This window comes from Alligator mississippiensis, chromosome 11 (assembly GCF_030867095.1).
Source record: "Alligator mississippiensis isolate rAllMis1 chromosome 11, rAllMis1, whole genome shotgun sequence".
In the NCBI taxonomy this organism is placed as follows: domain Eukaryota; kingdom Metazoa; phylum Chordata; order Crocodylia; family Alligatoridae; genus Alligator; species Alligator mississippiensis.
The window spans coordinates 20601900-20620774 of record NC_081834.1 but is presented as its reverse complement, the minus strand read 5'-3'; the positions used below and the strand labels follow the sequence as shown (position 1 = coordinate 20620774).

The 18875-nt window shown below is 47.3% G+C and overlaps 1 long non-coding RNA gene across 5 annotated transcripts in view; it reads right to left on the bottom strand.

Annotated features, from left to right (window-relative positions):
* LOC132243984 (uncharacterized) overlaps window positions 1-18875 on the bottom strand; it is a 207940-nt gene that overhangs the window by 166088 nt on the left and 22977 nt on the right. The window contains exon 1 of one of the 5 annotated variants that reach the window (XR_009455584.1): window positions 2683-3135. The exons of 1 other annotated variant lie outside the window; for it this stretch is intronic. This is a non-coding gene — a long non-coding RNA (uncharacterized LOC132243984). Of the gene's footprint in view, window positions 1-2682; window positions 3136-18875 lie in introns of those variants that run through there. 3 more of the 5 variants (XR_009455582.1, XR_009455581.1, XR_009455583.1) reach the window with 3 other exon arrangements.

The window sequence follows — 18875 nt, the reverse complement described above, 5'->3', positions numbered from 1 at the left end:
GTAACTTGACCAGTCAAAGAAAAGCTCTGTTTGTGGGTTACAGTTTTCCAGCCTCTCTCTGTTTTCCTTTGGAATAAAAGGAGTGCAGAATTTTCTTCCAGAATCATTACTCATCCCTATCAAAAAGTTAGGGATGGATAGATGAATCAAACATATCTATGTGCAGTAAGAAACCATAGAATATTAACTGGAAGACGGTAACTGATATATTAAATGACATCTTGCTCAAAACACTGGCCTAGAATTTTGCACGTACACATTATCTTCCATCCAAGAATTAGAACTATAGCACAGGGAAGTACAAGTGACTTTTCAAAGGTCTCAAAATAAATCTGTGGAAGACCTAAGGATAACATTCAAATCTGCTGACCCCCAGTGCTACACCTTTAAACACAGGTTCATCCATTTTCCCCTTTCGAAATGGCTGAAAAACTGTTGAGTAGTAATGGCTTTTATGTTCTGCCACCTGAAGAAACATTGGCCACGAACATTTAAACTTGTCAGATAAAATTTGATAAGGAAATAATACTGACTGCTTTTTTTGCTTTTTAAAAATTGAATGCTTTAGGATCTCAAGTCAGGAAACTGCAGAATCTATATCTTCCAGGGTTTTTTCTAAAGCACAGTATTTAAGGTTATCAAAGCAGACAAAGCAAATGTCACTGTTGTCTTGAATAAGAGAGACTATCAGTTAAAATAAAGGAACATTGTCATGAAATCTTTATGACAGATCTGAAATATAATGCTTTAAACCAACTTAATTTTCAGCAAACATTGTGCAGATGCTACACAGCTGACATTTTTTATCCACAATAAAAATGATAAAGGACCCACAAAAGCGGTATTCAAACAAACAATAACCAAAGATCACCTTCACTAAAGATTATAAAGAGAGCCATTTCCTTTACAGGAATGAGTTCTTTTATATCCAAAACAATGAATTCCAAATTATTATTTTTTAAGAAGTGTTTTTGAACTGATGGGCTTTAAAAAGAAATCAATATTTAAGTTTTGAGAGGAGTGCAGTGCTAAACAATGGAAGAACATCCATGCTACTTTACTCTGCAGATGTGAGATGTTTCTTTTTCTTATTGACTTGCCTGTCTATGTGATATAGTAGAACCTTATTAATTCATACTAATGACTGGGAGGCCTACTGCAAATTAGCAGACCTTGCAAATTAGTGAATAAGCAAACAAACAATAAAAGACCAGTCAAGGATATCACAGCACATCATTTACTTTGTCCACTTATTTTTCAGAAGTGCAGTTTAGTCCTTACAATACACCATAGTATGCTTCAAAACAGAATTTTGCAAAAACTACCAAAGAGTACTCATGAACATTCCTTTGAATTCAAGCTGCGAATTTACTTTATTTGCATTGATAATTGTTTCTATTTGTTGTGTCTTTATTGTGTTTGCATTTTCATTTGCAAGGATGTTCGTAAAAAAAAGGAACATTGCAAGTACACTAGTACTACAGTGGGTAGACACAGAACTACTAATTCCAGAAGTATTCATATGGCCACCCTGAAGGATTTCAAGGGCTTAAGGAATTATCCAGTTGGCACACACAGGCCTCAGGTGTCCTGTGAGACCAATACTACACTGAGCGTTTACCGGTCATAATGTGTTGCTTACAGAGCACTGGTCACCATGGAGCATCTGCAAGCAATTCAAAGGCTATCCATAAGTTTGCATAAATTATTCATTGAATAATTTTGAATAGTGAACAGACCTGTAAAAACGAAGGCCATTTACAGGTAATCTGCAAAAGGGAAAAAATGGGTGAAATTCACTGCGCCAGTTGTTGGCTGTGAATCATTCCCCCAACTTGGCTAGGAAATGTACTGTGGTATAAATGTGAAAGTAACAGTAAGAGTGCAGTACAGTACACAGTTATTAAAGCTCTACGGAGAAATAGGGCAAGATCACAACAGTCTTTGTGAGAGCTATCATGTTTGCAGCTTTGCAAAGTGAGAGCTGGAGACATTTTTACAGTGTGTTCTGCTTCAAGGACTTAATTTCCACATTTAATTTGGGTAGTTTCACTCCTGCAGCAAAGGCAGCCATGTATTACTCTTCATAGCTCACTGCTGAACTCCTCTTATATATGGAATCTATGACGTAGGACCATCAATAAGACAGCTTCTGCTCCTAAGCCAGGAACACTGGCATAACAATTATAGGCATCAAGCTGTATCAGTGCAGGCTGTTGTCACTTAGTAAAGACAAAGCTGCCCCAAAGGTATCTTAACCAGCCCATGAGAAATCATTCCAAGGTTGGGGGAATCCCCAGGTGGCACAGAATCATCTTTTATCCAGACAACAGAAGGAGTGCAATGGAAGGAAAGGATATGGATCCCTGGTGATCTATGGTTGTCATAACAGCCCTTGAAAATGTTAAGATCCTTTACCCTGTGCAACAGAGACCAAAGTAGCAGAGAACGGCTAAGAATCACAGCTACTTAGGAACCTCCAGCCACAAGCTGTGCTGAGACCCTCTAAGTCTCAGCTCAGGATCTGTGGCAGTAACACTTCAAAAGTACAGTGCTTTGGCCACTTCTGTCTTAGCAGAAGGAATGTATCACAGCTCCCCTTTGTTACACAGGTATTTCAGGAAGTTTAAGGGTTCATATATCCTCTGCCTTGCTAGCATTTACATCTAGTAATCAACTCACCATTTTGGAGCTCTCCTCCCAGAGAAATCCAGGCATTGCAGACTGTCCAGCTTGCTCTCCTCCAGACTTTGCCAGAGTCTAAGGTGATGACCTGTGCATTTGGTGAGATCACACCCCTATTGGTTTGTGTTGGGAGGGGAACCCAGTCTGCCTACTCTACTGGGTTCCAGCTCAGGGATCCAATATACAACAGCTGAAGCGAACGTTCCTCCATTCCCTGATACTTCCTACTTTATCCTTCTTCACAGCAGGGGTATTCTTTGCAGGGCTTTGCTCCCCAGGGTATAAAACCTCCTCCTTCCCAATGCCTGACATTCATAACCTGTATGCTCTCCAAGGAAAGAATCTATCCTCCTTCCCAACCAACTCCCTACTACTGGGTTTTCTAGTTCAATAGCCCTCAGGTGCATCAGGTTGAGCTAAATGAGCGGGATGTGTAAGCCTCAGGTCTCCTGGCCCTTAAAGAAACAGGTTCCCCTTTACACAGTTCTCCATGGTCCTTATTTCTCAACCGATCATGTTAGACAAGGGCTGGGCAACTGGCAGCACGCAAGCTGCATCTGGCCCATTAGGAATTAATGTGCAGCCCACAGGTTCCTGGCCAGCCATCACTCCCCATATTACTGCTGCAGGGGCCTTTGGGGCAGGGCAGCACGTCTGGAGGAGGCCTGGTAAATTCACTGCCTGGTAAGTGGCAGGAAGGCTTGGGCTGCTCACACAGCAACATCACTGTGGGGGTTTGGGTAGGGAGCTTGCTCTGGTTGCCCAGCAGCGGAGAGAGAGGCTCTCTTGCACAGCAGTGAGGGGCAGAAGGACTGCACTCACCTGTCCACAGATGCAGGGGGAGGGAGAACATGCAGCAAAGTGGGGGGCTCATGCTGCTCTGCTGGGGGGGGAGAGGCTTGCATGGTGGCAGCGAGGGCACAAGAGGGGGACTGGAACAGCAGAGGAGCTGGGTACAGTGGGGATCCCAGGAGCCCACACAACATGCAACTCCCGGTGGTATGGCCCAGGTCCCATGACCATTGCAGCATGCAGCCCCCAAATGCTTTGAAGTTGAGCAGCCCTGCTCTGACTCTGCCCATGCCTTGAATTCCCATATTCAATGTTCAGATTTGTTCTAATCAATACTAGCTTTATGACCCCTAGGTCTTGGGGGGGGGGGGGAGGAGTAGGAAGGAAAGGGTGTGGGAAGGGATGGTTTGTTTAATTTTTTTGCATCTTTCACCTTTGGGAGGTGAGCACTTTGAAGAGTGTTTTAATTAAAGCACTTTCACATCAAATTGCTTTTATTAAAGTATTTGTGGGAGGAGTCACCAAGAACCCATCACCTGTGTCCACATTTTTATAAACTGGGGGTTTACAGGGTGCAGACTCCAGTCCAAAAAGAAACTTAAATTCTGAAGTTTACAGGAGGGGCTGAAGGACATCACCAGCTTGAAATGTTTCTTGAAATATCAATCCAACCCCCCAAGGTCCTAGTAGCATATCCTCTTCACTTCCCAAGCTAACAGTAAGGCTAGGGCAGAGCTCAACCCAGTAAATATAAGAATCCTCCTCCCCTCCCCCCACCACCACCAAAGCTGCCTCCTAAAAAAAAAGATTCATTTTAATTAGTTTTCCTTTGGGGCCCCGACCTACTGCAGCTTCCCTGCTGAATCTGAGAGAGGTCTGTTTGCAACTAGGAGAGTTGCTTCTTAATCTTATTATCCACAAAATTTGATCGCTTTTCTCAACTGTGAAATAACTTCAACCAAAGCCGAATTGGTCAAGAGCCAAAAGCTATAAAACAGTTGTTTTGCTATGGATGAAGAGAAACTCTTCCAGCTCTATCAAATCCAGAACTGCAGCACATCTTTCCTAAGAGATCCTGAAATAGCTTCTGAAACTAGCTCTTCCTTATTGTTCAAGTAACATAATCAAATCCCCCAAATTTCCCTTTCCTTTCTCAGGCTATGCAAATTAACAGCAAATCCTACCCCTCCTCCTGGACTTTGCATGTACTTTCTGCACCTTCTGTGCATAGTGGAGCTCAGTGTATCAGGGGCACAAGTAAGGAAAAGATCTGTGGCTACATTGCTACGGAGATCCTGCCATTTTTAACCTTGCTGGGCAGAAATTGGTCACAAACAAAACAACATCTAAGATGCCATTCTATAAACTAGAGGTTCCATTCCCCCTGCCCAGGGAATTTCCTTCACCAAGCTCTCCCCTTACCATAAACCCACTCAAATATTTATTTGGGTTTGACCTAAGAAATGGTAAGAAGGAGTTGCCCTCAAGGACTTCCGAATGTGCTAATTAACTAAATACCTGGCAAAATATTCAGAACACAAATGTCACACACTAACTTCCCATGCGCACATGTACACATGCATGTGTGGGGATGATGTCATCTACCTAGACTTTAAGAAAGCCTTCAATACAGTATCTCATTCTGTTCTCATAAATAAACAGGCTGTAGATCAGTGCTTCTCAAACTGGTCACATGGTTACCTCCCCTTGTGGGGTCTGCTCCCTTCTGGGGTCTCTGGCACGCCAGCTGGAGGAGCTCCAGGCCACAGTCCAGAGACTGCGTGCCATCAGGGACTGCGAGCAGGAGATAGACTCCTACTTCCAGGCCCTTCTCCCCCAGGAGGCGGAGGGTAGACCACAGTCTCCCTCCAGGCCAAAGGAGGACTCCGGGACCTCCCGCTCTGTCCAGCCAGAGGCATGGACCAAGGTGGTCAAGGGCCCTAAGGCCCACCGCACCAAGGCCCCTGCCCCGCCAGAGCTGAGCAACAGGTACGCAACTCTTGCCACTCCAGCAGAGCCTGCTGAGTTGCCAGCTCCCACAGGCAACATGGGCCCAACTGCAGCTCCCACACCTGCTCTCCCCAAGATGAAACGTAAGGTGTGTGTTGTGGGAGACTCCCTCCTGAGGGGGACTGAGGGGGCAATCTGCCACCCCTACCCCTTAGCCCGGGAAGTCTGCTGCTTCGCAGGGGCCCGCATCCGGGACATTGCAGAGAGGATCCCAAAGCTCCTCAAACCCACAGACAACTATCCCATGCTCCTTATTCATGTGGGCACCAATGACACGGCTCGGAGCGCTCCCATCCGGGTCATGAGGCGCTACAGGGATTTGGGAGCGGGGCTAAAGTGTCTGGGGGCACAGGTGGTGTTCTCGTCGATCCTCCCAGTCTCAGGCTATGGGCTGAGGAGAGAGAGGAGGATCCACGTGGTCAACCAAAGACTGCGGCGCTGGTGACGTCGGGAAGGCTTTGGCTTTCTTGACCACAGCCCGCTCTTTGGCGAGAGAGGCAGCGAGCTGCTGGGAAGAGATGGTCTCCACCTCTCTCCCCTAGGGAGGAGGCTCTTCTCAGCCAGACTGGCTGACCTGCTCCACCGGGCTTTAAACTCAGCCCGCTGGGGGACGGGGGGACTACCGCCACTGCTGGCCCGCTGAGCAATCCTTGCAAAGCCAGCAGTTCAAGGCACTTAAGGGAGCCCACCCCTGCCCCAGCCCTGGTAAAATCTGTGGGCAAGGAAGGAGCCCCCCAGGGGACACTTGCCTGCCTGTACACAAATGCCAGGAGCTTGGGGAATAAGCAGGAGGAACTCATCCTCCTGCTCAATGTAAATAATTATGATGTCATAGGGATCACGGAGACCTGGTGGGACTCCTCCCATGACTGGACCACGGGTATAGATGGCTATACCCTGTACATGAGGGATTGTGTAGATAAAAGGGGCGGGGGTGTAGCTCTCTATGTTAAGGAAAGCTACATTTCCCTACAAGCCAATATTGGCGACCAGGGTGGACGGCTGGAGACCCTCTGGGCTAAAATCCGTGGGGAACACGGCACAGGGGACACAATGGTGGGAGTCTACTACAGACCTCCCACCCAAAGTCCTGAGCTAGACCAGGAGTTTGCCCAGGAACTGGCTGAGGCAGCTTGCTCCAGGACCATGGTTGTCATGGGTGACTTCAATTACCCAGACATCTCGTGGGAGGATCGCTCAGCAAAATCTGAGCGGTCGCAAAGCTTCCTTTCATGCGTGGATGACCTCTACCTGACTTAAGAAGTCTATGGGCCAACGAGAGGCAAAGCGCTGCTCGACCTGGTACTGGCTACTGAGGATGACCTAGTCGGCAACCTAGTGATCGAAGGGAAGCTGGGTGACAACGACCACAAGCTGATCACCTTCACCATGCGCCAAAAAGCTGGCAAGTCAGTCAGCAACACGGAAGTCCTTGACTTCAGGAAAGCCGACTTTGACAAGCTCAGGAGGCTTGTCAGTGAGGCCCTAAGGGACCATGACCACAGGGAGAGGGGAGTTCAAGAAGAGTGGTTGCTCCTCAAGGGAGCGATCCTCAATGCACAAACTAAGTCTATTCCATCTCGGAGGAAAGGCAGCAAGAGGGCACAGCAGCCCCCCTGGCTCTCCAGGGACCTAGCAGACCTCCTGCGGCTAAAAAGAAAGGCCTACAAAGGATGGAGGATGGGAGTCACCTCCAAGGAGGATTATTCTGCACTGGTCCAGTCCTGTAGGGAGCATACCAGGAAAGCCAAGGCTGCAACTGAACTCCAACTAGCTTTGAGCATCAAGGACAATAAAAAGTCCTTTTTCAGATATGTGGGGAGCCGGAGGAAAAGCAGGGGCAACGTTGGACCCCTGCTGAACCAGATGAGGCAACTGACAACTGACGTCCAGGAAAAAGCCAACCTATTAAATAGGTACTTTGCGTCGGCCTTTCATCAGTCCCATGGGACGCCCATGCCCACTACGGGACAGGGAAGTCTGGGTGAGGGTGATCCCCTACCCTCCATTAATGCTGACTTCATGAAGGAACATCTTGAGAAGTTGGATACCTTCAAGTCAGCCGGCCTTGACAATCTTCACCCCAGGGTACTCAAGGAGCTGGCGAGCATCATATCCCAGCCTCTAGCGCGGATCTTTGAAAACTCTTGGCACTCTGGTGTAGTGCCCAAAGACTGGAAGAAGGCCAATGTGGTGCCTATCTTCAAGAAAGGGAGGAAAGTGGATCTGGCTAACTATAGGCCCATTAGCCTGACGTCTATCCCCGGAAAGATCTTAGAAAAGTTTATTAAAGAGGCCATCCTTAATGGACTGGCCGACGCCAACATCTTAAGGAATAGCCAGCACGGGTTTGTTGCGGGTAGGTCTTGCTTGACCAATCTCATTTCCTTCTATGACCAGGTGACCTATCACCTGGACAAGGGAGAAGAGATTGATGTCATATATCTTGACTTCAAAAAAGCCTTCGATCTGGTTTCCCATGATCACCTCTTGAAGAAACTGGCCAATTGTCGCCTTGGGTCCTCCACGATCCACTGGCTGGAAAATTGGCCCCATGGTCGGACCCAGAGGGTAGTAATTGATGGAAGTCACTCATCATGGTGTCCTGTGACCGGTGGGGTCCCCCAAGGCTCTGTCCTTGGACCCATACTGTTCAACATCTTCATTAATGATGTGGACACTGGAGTCAGAAGCAGACTGGCCAAGTTCGCCGATGACACCAAACTTTGGGGAAAAGCATCCACACCAGAAGACAGGCAGGTGATCCAGGCTGACCTGGACAGGCTCAGCAAGTGGGCAGACGAGAATCTGATGGTGTTCAACGCTGATAAATGCAAGGTTCTCCACCTTGGGAAGAAAAACCTGCAGCATCCTTATAGGCTCGGCAGTGCTATGTTGGCTAACACTATGCAAGAAAGAGACTTGGGGGTCATCATTGACCACAAGATGAACATGAGCCTGTAGTGCAATGCTGCAGCTAGTAAAGCGACCAAAACGCTGGCTTTCATCCATAGATGCTTCTCAAGCAAATCCCGGGACGTCATTCTCCCCTTGTACTCAGCCTTGGTGAGGCTGCAGCTGGAGTACTGCGTCCAGTTTTGGGCTCCACAATTCAAAAAGGATGTGGAGAAGCTTGAGAGGGTCCAGAGAAGAGCCACACGCATGATCAGAGGTCAGGAAAGCAGACCCTACGATGACAGGCTGAGAGCCCTGGGGCTCTTTAGCCTGGAAAAGCACAGGCTCAGGGGTGATCTGATGGCCACCTATAAGTTTATCAGGGGTGACCACCAGTATCTGGGGGAACGTTTGTTCACCAGAGCGCCCCAAGGGATGACGACTAGGTCGAATGGTCATAAACTACTACAAGACTGTTTCAGGCTGGACGTAAGGAAGAATTTCTTTACTGTCCGAGCCCCCAAGGTCTGGAACAGCCTGCCCCCGGAGGTGGTTCAAGCACCCACATTGAACACCTTCAAGAGCAAACTGGATGCTCATCTTGCTGGGATCCTATGAACCCGGCTGACTTCCTGCCCTTTGGGCAGGGGGCTGGACTCAATGATCTTCCGAGGTCCCTTCCAGCCCTAATGTCTATGAAATCTATGAAACTATCTGATGTGGCGGACCGGAAATTTTTTTTCCAGTGGGCCAGGGACCGGTGCCCGGTTCTGCCGGTGGCAGCAACTGCATGTAACAGCGCTACACAAATGCGTGACCGGCTATTTCTTTCTCTTTCCTCACCTCGCACGACGTGACATCACCTGGAGTGTTGGAACGTATGAACTGTGACGCTATGACATATCAATGTTATGCTTCTGAAAATATATTTCTTTCTTTCCTGGCAACTTGCTGCGGACTGGCGACAGGTGGCTTGTGGACCGGCACTGGTCTACGGACCACCACTTTGAGAAGCACTGATGTAGATGATTACACGGTTAGGTGGGTGGCAAATTGGCTTAGGGGTCACACCCAGAGAGTGGTGGTAGACAGGTTGATATTGACCTGGAAAGATGTGGGCAGTGGAGTCCCAAAAAGCTCGGTCCTTGGACTGGTGCTATTCAATGTCTTCATCTATGTGACTTGAACAAGGGCATGGAGAGCAATCTGTCCAAGTTCACAGATGATACCAAATTATGGGGCAAAGTTAGCACACCAGAGGGTAGGGAATGGATCCAGGCAGATCTGGACAGGTTGGAAAAATGGGCAGAATGAAATAGGATGCAATTTAACAAAGACAAATGCAACATGCTGCACCTGGGCAAAAAGAACCACCAACACACTTCCAGGCTGGGGGATGACCTCCTCAGCAGCACAGCAGCAGAAAGGGATCTTGGAGTCATAGTTGAGTTGTCAATGTAATGAATTGATCAACAAGGCTAACCACACTTCATCATGCATTAGCAGATGCATGATGAACAGGTCCAGGGAGGTGATGCTTCCGCTCTATGCAGCACTGGTCAGGCTGCAGTTGGAGTACTGCGCCCAGTTTAGGGCGCCGCACTTCAAGAGGGATGCGGAGAATCTCGAGAGGGTCCAGAGGAGGCCACTCGTATGGTCAGAGGCCTGCTGGCAAGGCACTGTGAGGAGAGACTGAAGGACCTAGATCTCTTCAGCCTGTGCAAAGAAGGCTGAGAGGTGATCTTGTGGCTGCCTATAAATTCATCAGGGGAGGGCAGCAGGGAATAGGAGATTCTTTATTTACTAGGGCACCCCCTGGAGTAACTAAGAACAATGGCCACAAATTGACAGAGAGCAGATTTAGATTGGACATTAGGAAGAACTTCACAGTAAGGGTTGCTAGAACCTGGAATGGGCTTCCAAGGGAGGTGGTGCTCTCCCCTACCTTGGAGGTCTTTAAAAGGAAGTTAGACATTCACCTGGCTGGGGTTATCTGACCCCAGCGTTCTTTCCTGCCCAGGGCAGGGGGTCAGACTTGATGACCTACTGAGGTCCCTTCGGACCCCAATATCTATGAATCTATGAAGGTGAAAAGGGGGTGCAGGAGATGCCACCAGTGCCCCCTACCCCTCCAACCTGCCATGGGCAAAGTGGAAAATGGCAGCAGTTGCCAGACATTTTTTGGAGTCCCTGAAGCAGGTAGACTTCTCTCCCTACAGCTCAGCAACCCTTCATGCCCAGTGCCAGTACCCCCTCCTCTCCCACACTCTCCAGCAGGGGTTGCCTCTAGGTAGGAGGGGCAGATGCATGGAGAAACAGAAACTTGAGGTGCCCACCTTGGCTATGGATAGCACCAGTGGTGGGGAGGTCCCTCCTCCCAGACTGCAAGAGACACCCAGGGCACTGGCAAGGAACAGAAAACCCACTACTACAGCTGTCTCCAGCTGACTCAGGGGTGGGGGAAGCCTCAGGATCACTCACGCCCCGATCCAGCTGGGGCCTGTGAGAAGCAGCTGCACAAGATGCCTGATCTCAGTTCCTTCTCCTTCCACTTTTCCCCACTTGCCTGAGGAATACAGCGATGGCAGCAGCTGCACAGAGGGTTGGACAGGGCTGCAATAGTGGCCTCATCCCCACCCCCTGCTCCAGGTGCTCCTACTCTCAACCCGCTCCCTGAAGTCCAAGAACAAGTGCTGGAAAAGGGTGGTTGCCCACCATCTCCAGGCCTGCCCAGCCCTCTCTGCAGCTGCTCCTCACAGCTCAAGCCCTCAGGCCAGCAGGGGAAAGGTGATAGAAGGGGAGAGATCTGAAACCCACAACCAGGGCTGGAGGCAGGTAGAAGAGGTCCTGTGGCTTCCCCAACCCTCAGGTATTCTAGGTATAATAGCTGCATGTGGCTCTTCTCTCCCTCACCTGCTTTTCCCACACAATAGGGCACCCACGCATTCAGGGCCACAGGGAGATGGATCGGTCAGCATGTGCCCTTCACTGTGGAAGGGGGATGCTAATGCTCTGCTTAGCTCCCCCTGCACCCACCCAAGCACACATTTGCAGAAGCACTCGTTACATCTCCTGTCATGATCTGTTTCCATCGGGGAGGGGGGGGGGGGGGTTTAAAGCCAATGTACTTTGAAAGAAAAATGGCCAGGGGGAAGCACCCTGGAATCATTCAACTATGGCAAGAAAAGTCTCCTTCCATTACGATCTTGCAGCACATCTGTTTCCTACAGGTTAAAATACTCATCTCTCTTTTGCCTGGTAGTTTACCATGTTTACAGCATCAGGAGTGCTGCAGAGGATCCAGCTCAGGTCAGGTTTGAAGCATGGGCATATTCTTGTGTCTGTTTCCTAAGAGTTTCTAATTCAGTCAGCTCAAAAAATAAGTCTACAGAAATCCCTTCACCCCTGCCCTTTGTGGCACTTTAGGGCACTGTTACAGGTTATCTTTAGAATATGTTAAGTCTGTTAATGTTATGCCGTTAATAAAGTTAGAATAGTTTCAGATCAGTCACACATTCAGACTTAATGCCATCTCAGACCTGCACAACTGTGACTTGCTGCTAGAGGGCCTGGCAAACAGGGGCATGGACAGGAGCCAGAATCCTTTCTCCCCTGCAGTGGGAGGAGGAAGCTGGCATGCAGCTCAGAGGCAGAGAAACCAGCATGGGGTTTGTGGTTTTCCTCACTCCAGAGTAGCAGGGGCCAATCCAAAACCAGGGGTGGGAAGGGAGAAATCTTGAAAACCTGTTTGAAGTGGGAGGAAGGGGGAAGAAGTAAAGAGAAAGGAGTGAAATAAAGATTATTAAAAAATTAAAGGACCAAAATCTTGCATGTGTCTCAGTGAACTGGGATTGGGTTGGGAGATGGGTTGCGGGTGGCAGGGGTTACGCTGGCAGGGATAAGAGAGCTGTCCTGGTCTCAGGGGCTAGGAGAGGGGAGGAATAGCCAGGTCACAAGAACCAGCCTGTGCTGTGCCATGCAGCGAGCATACCAGGGCAGAACTGAGAACCAGATTTGCCAGGCCAAGGAAACTGAGGCAGAATGAAGTGGCCAGCCAGCAGTAGTGGCCAGGAGGGGGCTGGCTGGCTGGCTGGCTGGCAGGGGGAAGGAAAGGCACAGCCAAGGAGGGAAACCCCTTGTCATTCACCCACCTTGGTCTGTTTAAGTCAGAGAGGGGGCTGCTGCAGTATAGGGGAGGCCACGCATACCCATCCTGACCAGGAGGAAAGGAGTTAGAAACCTTCAAGAATCCCTGCTGAGCAGTGTGCAGTCCCACCCCATGTGGCAGAGTTTAGGGGGCCCCAGCTCCCCAACTTCCCAGTCCTCCAGGATCCTGTCCCAGCCTAGGAGGGTTGGGGCTGGTAAACAGAGTGGGGGGAGGAGAAAGCTTTCCCTCAAGCCCCCTCAATTCTGTTCCCTGGTGAGGGTTGCTATAGAAGTCAGGGAGGAGGGGCACCTATGGAGGCATGCTTCCCTGTCACCATAGATAACCCACAGTGGTAGGAAGTGGAGCCACTGGGCAGCAAGAGCATGGAGCCCTGGGAAGCATGCTGCCCCCCCCCCCCCCCCCCTGTTCCAGAGTCTTGCTGCACTTAAACTGTTGAAAGAGGCTGTTCTCAGTGTGGAGGCACCAGGGGGAGACCAGTAGGGGCTTGGAGTGTGGAAAGGGATAGAAGAGCTGAAAGCTGTGGATTGTGAGATTCTGGAGGACTACAAATTGATGGCTTGGGGAGCTAACAATACTTTATCTGGACCTGGGTATAACACCTAAAATATAGCCCTCGCTGCAAGGGGCTTAACTTTAAAACATTTAGAGGGTACTTAGCACAGGTTAACACCTTTTAATGGGTGAGTGCTCCCATTTTAAGTGTCCTTATGATGGCTCAAAGGTAATGCGTAACATCATCCTATGTTACACTGCTAAAGATCCTACAGGTGTTTGTAGTGTTTGTCTGGCACTTCAGGTGGAATGTGAAGCTTGAGATTCATGTTCCTTGAGCTTTTAATTCTGTAGGTATCTACCCTTCATTCCTCCTCACAAGCTGAAAAGGATGAACAAGAATGTTCTCTCGGAGACTATGACCAAAACAGCTAAATGGCAGAACAGAGTTTGCTAAAGCAGTATTAACCTATAACTCCCATCTCATCCTAAAACCTCTGAACTACTAATGCTACTTTACTGTAACCATAAGTGAAGTTTGGGGCCTCTGGATACCACTATAATATAAATTAGCACTCACCATCCACTATGCGCTCACAATACATTGTGACAACATCTTCTTTAAAGAACTTGAATAGTATTTCACTGCAGCAAGTGATAACAGGAACTATTTTTTATGTAGTTAAAATTACAGTCAGTGCCTTATGAACTGAAAATAGTTGTTTAGGCAAAAATACATTACCAAGATCTAGATAGGAAAGACATATTAATTCTTGCATCAGGCTAAGTGACAACTACCATTTACACTAGCTTAGTATCTGGCTCGTAGCCTAAGGGGTCCTTAGTGCATGATTACATATAACAAGCGGATGCACTTCCCTAACTCCAATGATGTGTTCCTCCATTGCTTGGAAACTTGCATTGCGGAAGTCAGGGAAGGCAGTGGGAACAGAGGTTTGCTCCCTTGCCAGTCAGCTCTATTGGTTATTCTAAATGAAGTCTCGCAGCATTCCCTAGGATCTGCGCATGGGTTCTACCAGCCAACACAAGCCAAGTTCCCCTCCTGCCAAGCAACTGTCCTGCAAAGAGAGCCCTGAATGAATGAACCATGACTTCATTTTACCTAGCAAGCTACCAGCAACAGTTTAACTGTTGTGCGATTGTCTGGAATATTTCTTGGGGGATGCCTTTAATAGATATCTTGCTTAGCCATTTGTGCAAAAATGCCAGACTTTGTTACATGGTTGGGTTTGTTTTGAGTGCTGGATATTGATTTTCCTTTTGGAGAAACTATGCTATGAAGGAAGGGCTTAGATGTGCAGCACTGTCCCTCCTCCCAGTTGCATTGGGACAACAGGCATGCAATTTTTTCAGATCTTATAGTATATTAAGCCAGATTTTTTTCCTTTTACTGTTACAAGCAACCATGAGGACGATCCTTTCTGGGTTTTAAGGTCTGACCTATTGGTCTCTCATTGCAACAGTATATTCATCCAATGTGATAACAATGCCTAAGTCAGACATGGAAAGTTTTTAAAATATATATTGGTTTTCTGTTATCCTTGAGGAAATTATTTTGACCTTATATTGCTGAAAGTTCCCCCAGAGTTATACTGCCAGAGCTCCTTTGTGGTATATGAGTTTATTAAAAAAAAAAAAAAAAAAAAAAAAGCCTGTTGCAGATTTTAAGATCAGAACCCAGTAATGCAAGTCAGAGGCCTCTGTTCAGCTGATTCAGTGATAGCTCTCTTCAGTAGGGAGAAATTACTTTTGTGCAAGAAGCAATACCCAACTTGTTTCAAAACTCAGCCCCTGGCCAATCTGTCATAGCCTGAGACATTCCCTGTTTCTTTGACAGATTGGCCTGGGGCTGAAAGTTAATCTAACGTGTCAGAAAAGCATACGGTAAGTAAAGAAAGAGCCACAGCTAACCCCCTCAGCATTTTATCTGAGAGCATATTTGGAAGAAACATTAATTTACAGACAGTAAAACTAATGCCATGATAAGTCTTCAAATTAAAACACAAGGAAGGTATAAAGATACGCTAGCAATAAAAAAATAATAAGTTTGCAGAATCAATGGGCTGGAAGCTGTAATCTACACTGACGATAAAAGCTACTGCCACCAGCTAAGATCTAAGACCATTTATTTTCACTATTACAGATCAATTTTCTTCCCCCTTATCTCTCAAAAAAAAAGCCAAATTAATAACTGGATTCATCTACTATGGTGCAAGTGAACATAGACTGAGGCTATTATTATATTTCAGTGAAAACAGCAGTTGCCAATGTTATCAATATGTAATTTTGTTGTTGTTTGCATCACCTCATCCACTAGCAGTGGTTTGTTTCAGTTTCTCTTTCATTCCCTGTTGATAAAGTCTCTGAAGTTGTATAATTTACTAGTGTTTAAAAATGCATGAAACACAGGCATACCAAAATTACTGCTAAAATCTTTGCTCTGGATCATGATCATTTACTTATTGATTTTTTTTTAAAGAGCCACAAAGAACTACAAAAGCAAGTACCACTCGCAAGTCACCAGACTTAGAGATAACAGGTAATCTTTTTCCAACAAGTGCCTAATTGGACTTAAGATACTTATTAGACTTGGACACTTCTGAGACTTTTGGGAGGCAAAACATGTCGGGGAGGGTATATAAGAGTGATTTTTTTAAGCACATGAAAAGTCTTGCTCAAGTCAATAGGACTGCTCCAATGAGTAAAGTTGGGGACCTCACTAGATTCAGTCATTGAATCCTCAGTGGAAAGGTTCTACTACTGTTCACTTGGACTCATTCTGCCAAATCTTACTCGAATAGTTCATTCCATTAAACTACATGAGTTTGGATGTATGGAACTGAATGCAATATTTGCACCACTGATGCACTGGGCATAGCAACAGATAAAATCCCAATATTTTGCGCTATGCAGTGGCAGAGTAATGGTGCCTTTAGATTAAATCCAGAATTATATATAGCAACTAAAATGAGCTCTGAACCTAGCCAGACTTGAAGGGCATCTAATACTTCTTTCATACCTCACAGGAATATCTGAGGATTAGTTCATGAGTGGCTGTAAAGCACTTCGAAAAATTTAAATGCCAGCTATTATCACTACTATAATAAATGTTTTAAAAAATTCATCAGCTCATATTAATCCAGTACATGGCACTTTTCCAGTCTGATTACTTCCAAATGTATATGCTGGTCTGCCAAGATATTTTTTTAACCCTCAGAGAAGATATACTGTTAATTGCAAATGAACTATATAAAGGCTTCAGAAGGCAGGAGAGTCCAAGTTATTCTGTTTATGCCAAAGGCCAGTTTAACTTAGGACACTGCTTTGTTGCAATGGGTACATCAAACTCCCCATCTGCTCTATTCTGTTTTTCCCATACAACAGAGGTGACAAACTACCCCAAGCCACAGGCCCAGAGCCAGTGTGGGCAACTGCCCAGATTGATGTGGTCAGGGGAGCACCCCCCGCCCCCTCCCACACACACTGTTCGGGGGGGGGCGACTGTCCCAGGCCCCACGGACAATGCTGTACAGGCCCCGCAAACAGCGCCATTGGCCCATGCTGAGGGAGCACCACTCCATGTGTCCGCTGTGCGCTGCCAGCTTCGCGCTCCAGCTGCTCCTCACCCCCCACACAGACCGCACACAGGCAGATATGCTCCGGGCCCTGCACACCCTTATAGTCAGCTCTGGCCAATATACCAGTCCACCCAGGGCACCATTTTCCCTAAGACTGGCTCTGCCCAGGCTGGATATGGGCCATAAGGCTCCATGGGCTCCCTTCCCCCCGCCCTTTCCAGCAGCTCAACAGTAACCCAGCAGGCTGGATAGGACAGTTCTGTGGGCTGCATCCCTGACACCTGCCATAGAATAATTATGGCAGCAAGCATGAATAATCATGATGTTCAACTTTGTTTGATGTTCGACACAGGCAAATTCTTTACTCTCTGAGGCTGTTGGAAGAAACTGCAAATGAGAAATTCTGGAATCTCCTCCTCTAATTCCAGGAGAGAAATTCAAGTATTTTTAAACAGCTATCTGTCAATGCAACTGCCATTTACCTAACCAAGGCATACCTTTCCAAGCCAAGCAGCAGCTGCTTTGTGGTTGGCAAACAATAGTTTGCGAGTTGTATGCTCAGATTGGAGATGGGATAATGCTATGCTGCTTAACATCAGCAACCATGATGGAGAATTAGGATACAATGTCCATGATATGATGCACATAATCAAACAGAATTGTACACTACTGAGCTGCGTGTATGGCAACTGGCACCAGATTTGAATAACACTATGCAGTTGGGTAGCTGATCACAAGCAAGAACATTTGGATCATGTGAGCATAAGCACCCAAGCTAAGCCAGCTAGTTTACTGAGTAGGTGATTGCATGTTTTAAGAAAAGTAGCTGCCAGATTTAAGTATTATGTAAGGTCAAAATGTGATCTAATGTCACACAGATGTAGATGTGGCTCATGCTTCAAACTGATGCCTGGTTAAATTTATATTTTACACACAGGCAGCAGAAGCATTATGCAAGTGGAATATACGTAGCACTGGTCTGGCTGCACTCAGTTGAAGATGCATCTTCCGCAGTATTCCGCCATGTTGGCATTTAAGGTGGTAACGAGTGACTAGGTCAAAGAATGACTGAAGAACTTTCATAGGGGATAGGACAGTGTTTCTCAACCTTTTCCCAGCTCAGGTATGATTCCATAACTTTTCTGAATTTAATGGCACCCCCTTTAAATAAATATATTTACTACAGTGCATAAAATTACCATGACTGGAAATGCATTTTTAAACAAAACAGAGAAAACATGCATAAGTAACCAAACTATTATAATTAATGTGACAATAAGCATGGCCAGGCCTTGGTTGAGAATCACTGTTCTAGAAAGATAGTAATGGCTCTTGTCAACGTGGGGTCTGAACTTCTCAAATCTTTCACATATATATATATCCATGAAGCAATGTTATGAAGCACAGGGTCAGATTTTATCTCACTGTGAAGATATCTAATGGCACTTAAGGGCACTTGTACATGTGATGGTAGGGCCATGTACACATGACAAAAAGTGACAAGAAATTGTCATTTGTCTAACGTAATGGCCTTGCCATGTACACATGCATGATTTTTTTTTGTGTAAAAATTTATTTGAGCATGACAACTTAGACTACCTCTGATACATTTTAGTTTGATCAGGACAAATCGTCCTGTTGTGGATAAAAAGAAAGTTGTGCATGTGTACATCTGGTGGTTGGAGAAAGCAGTGGGGATAGTGCACAGGGTGCTGGAAGCCTGGGCATGCTCAGAGAAGTTCAGGCTTGGTGGGCTTCCAGCACCACATGCACCATCCCCGCCACCTTCTCCGGCCACCAGCACACCCCGGTGCCCTCCTTCCGCCTTCCTGCACTACCACAGAGTCAAGCCAGCCCATTCCCAGGCAGTCCCAGGCAGCAGGAAGGTGGTGGGAATGGTGTGTGGGGCGCTGGGAGCCTGCCAAGCCCAAGCTTCCCCAAGCACGCCCAGGCATCCAGTGCCCCATGCGCTGTTGGATCTGGCAGGTGCTGCCTGCCTGCGAGCTAAGTCAGCACCTGTGCAGCTGGCACCCCACCCAGGAGGCCCCAGGAGTTGCCGCCACCAGAGGGAAGCACTGTGTCCCCCTGCAACTCAGGGGCTGCGTGACCTAGTGGCAGCTTGCACAGGCAGGCTCCGCTGGGGGCGGGGGGGAGGCAGCAAGGGCCCCGTTTTTTTGTTTGTCTGTTTTTCCATTGGAGCCTGCCCACCTTTTGCACAGCCAGGGGGGTGAGCT